Consider the following 3368-nt stretch of genomic DNA (forward strand, 5'->3'; position numbering starts at 1 on the left):
AACATGGGTCTGAATTAAGACTCATAGATCTGGATCTGTATAGGTAGGGAAAGAATGTGCAAGACATGAGTAGCAGTATCTAGAGGCATCATGCCAGTACAGGAGGATAGGAATAGGCATAAAACCTTGCGCAAATCACACTCAGGGATGGCCTTTGCTACAATTCTTGGAAAGCCCAGTCCTTCAGTTTCAATCTGTTCAGTACAGAAGATCTCCCAGAGCTGTCAATACCCAATGTCTGGCAAATTCAGCACGGTTAGCATCAACTCTTGTGGTCAGAAAGGGCAGGTAACTCTCATTTTGAGGACACATCTGGTGTATAAAAATTCTAGAATGGTCACCACACTATAAAAGCCTGTATATCAGCTTGATCTGTGACATTACAACACGGTTATTCCTAAGCATATTTTTATGTATAAATAACATACCAGATTAAGAGCTAATGAATATCTGATAACAAAAAAATCAAATAAAAGGATTCTAGATGAACTTGTTAATCATCAGTCACCAGTGTTTTGCACTTGGAAGTCAGCCTGGCTTCAGCTGCCTTTTGCTTTCCCCTTCTCACATGGCTCTATGATCAGCTTCTATTCAGTTCTTGAGTTTAACTCACCAGATCCTCCTGTGTTCCCTAACAAAAACTCTGTAGATCAGTCATGCTGCCCTATGCTTCTCCAGTGCTTTTTCATAAACTTGCAAATATTCTAAACCAGAAAATACAGCAGCATTTTGTTTCTTATTCTCAGGTGAGATCTCCAATACAGAAACCTTCAGCAGAAAAACGTGTTGCTTCTGATATGTTTTTTTTCTTTCCTGAAGGCACAGACTGGTGTTGTGTGATGATGGCAACATTAGTGAGAACCATCAGACTTGAGAGGGAGGTAGAGAAAACAATAAAAGAAGAGTTCACTCGCTCTGAATGTATCTCACACCTGGCCCCTGCTTACACTGGTGTGTCTTGAACTATTTCACTTAAACCTAACAAAATCAAGGGGATTTTTTATGTTTACCACAATAATCTGTTGGCACCTAATTAAGCCTGAAGAATCCCTTCATGCAAGTTTACATTGTCCTGTGTCCAGGCTGAGATTGCTGATGCAAGATTTTTTTAAATCTTTGGTTAGTTTATAAGTCTACTAGGTGAAAATCTATCCTGCTTTCTTCTTAATCCTTGGGCGCTTGTCCACATACTTGCCATTTAGTCACTAAAAATGTTCCTGGTTTAAATTATCTTTCTTAGTTTAAGATGGATAAATAGGTAATGTGGACGTGACTTACCATGCAATGGCTTATTATGCTATAACTAGTAAAATGCAGTAGAGGGCATATCAGAACAATTTTACCCTCCTGCCCTTTCAGTACTACTTTATTTCCTGGTGGCATTTTAGGACAAGAAATGCCCAGGAGAGTCTTCCCAAAGGGCTTCACCCACTACTTCCCCTCCATTTTTTTCTAGGTTTTTGGGCATTTGGTGGGTGAACTCTTTCCTTGCAAAAGCACCCTGCCTGCCTCCATTTTACAATTCTGGTTTCTCCTTGCTTTTTTCTGGGTGCTTTTTGCAACAGCAGTTTTGCCTCCCTCTTTTTCTGCATGCTTTTTGCACTGGCACACACTGGGTGTGGGGTACCCTTAGGGCTACACCAAGGTACACAAGCATTACGCTTCTGTCCCTCACTTTTTCTGGGGGGTTGGGGGTTTGGTGGGTGAAATCTTTTTGTGCAAAAACACTCTAGAGGCTGCCTGCCTTCTGCCTTGCTTTGCTTCTCCTCACTTTTTTGGTGCATGTTGCAACAGCCTCCCTCTTTTTCTGCACGCTTTTTGCACTGGACACAGGGTTTGGCACTGGGTCTGGGGCACCGTAGGGCTACAAAAGTGTAGCAAATGGCTGGTGTTCTGTTTTGGTGTTTTTGAGAGGCTATGCTTTTTGTGCACTTTTGCAGCCCATGGTGTTTTCCATGCCAAAGCCAGACTGTCTGGGGTTTGGTTTTTTTAAAACCAGAATGAGGCTAGTGGGGGGATGGGAGGCTGCCCCCTGAGGGTATATAAATTCATGGAGCAAGGATCAGGGGTCCATACACTATATCCACGAACAGAGAATGGGACTCAGCCCAGGAGGATGCTTGTCCCTGGTGGCACAACCAGTTTGAGCAGTTCGACGCTTGCTGCCGATATCTGGTGCAGTGCAGTATATCCACAAACAAGAGACTTTTAAGGCAGATGGGACTCAGCTCAGCGGGATACTTGCCCCTGCTGGCACAACTGTTTCGACTGATTCGACAACAATGCTGGCTGCAGTGCTGGCTGCAGTGTTCTGCAGGGTGAGGCTGCTTTTGTGACACTTGAAACAGGACACCCAAGCAATGCAAAGGTAAGACACTTGGCTGTGCCCTAAGGGAGGGTGGCTTGCATTGTTTACTTACATTTTCATGCAACTAGGGTTCAGTTGCCGTGAATGTTGGTGCAAGCTATTCCACAGTCCTACAGTCATAGGGCAAGGTTTTGAGGTGGGGTGGGGGATAGACCCTTCCCTGCTTCTCATCCCTTGTGTCCTCTCTGCCCACTCTGCTTATATACAGGAGGGGTACCACCATTTCAGAGCTGGAATGACTGCATGGTGGTTTTACAGTACAAAGTCTTATGCTCTTAACTTCCCCCTCCTTCCTATTGCTAGCTCCTGAATGCTGTGTTTCATATGCTGCTCCCACTGTGCACAGCAGGCAGAAGAGAAGAACAGAAGCCTCAGACACTTGCGTGACACTATTCCCAACTCCAGTAAAAATGCTGGCAATGTCACTGCCAAGTGCCTCTTCGCTACTCTTGATATCCTTTTACTGGTGGGGATTCACCATTAACCTCTCTCTGCCACAATGTAGACAAGTCCTCATATTCTGTGAATGCATGAGCAACTAAAGCTTAGTCCAAGCAGCTACTTACTGAGATATGCTTCATTAGCTCATTTCAAGGATCATGTATGTAGTGTTCCTTTTTCTTTGTTTGTCTTTTCATGTAGCCCAGGTAATTATCCCAAGTAATTATGTTTTCCCCATGACTGGTGGCTCCCTCTCAGCACTCCTGGTTGGTGTTGGTCTTCATGCCTCCAGTATCACAAAAGGATTTGAAAAGTGTCCTGTGTTTTTTTTTTTTTCCATACAAGAGGCTGGATGAAAATCTTTTGTGATGCTGGTGGGGTGATACAGGGAGGCACCCAATAATATGAATTCCAAAGCTGGCGACAGCCACCTTGGGGCCAGTATGATCAAAGATAGTGTCCTGTGGCTGAGGGCACTTATCAAGTAGATGATGAGCCATTAGGCTTTTACAAAGGTATTAGGGGAAACACCCTACATAATGTAGCATAAATTAGGTAC

At 44.0% G+C, this 3368-nt stretch overlaps 1 long non-coding RNA gene across 1 annotated transcript; it reads left to right on the plus strand.

Moving 5' to 3' along the window:
- The first annotated feature begins 2307 nt into the window (after nucleotides 1-2307).
- Nucleotides 2308-2834, plus strand: LOC109303742. Its single transcript, XR_002099206.1, has 2 exons — nucleotides 2308-2368; nucleotides 2672-2834. It is a non-coding gene; the product is annotated as an uncharacterized LOC109303742 (long non-coding RNA).
- The last annotated feature ends 534 nt before the right edge of the window (nucleotides 2835-3368 follow it).

Source organism: Gavialis gangeticus, unplaced genomic scaffold, assembly GCF_001723915.1.
Source record: "Gavialis gangeticus isolate Ggan-Ray unplaced genomic scaffold, GavGan_comp1, whole genome shotgun sequence".
In the NCBI taxonomy this organism is placed as follows: domain Eukaryota; kingdom Metazoa; phylum Chordata; order Crocodylia; family Gavialidae; genus Gavialis; species Gavialis gangeticus.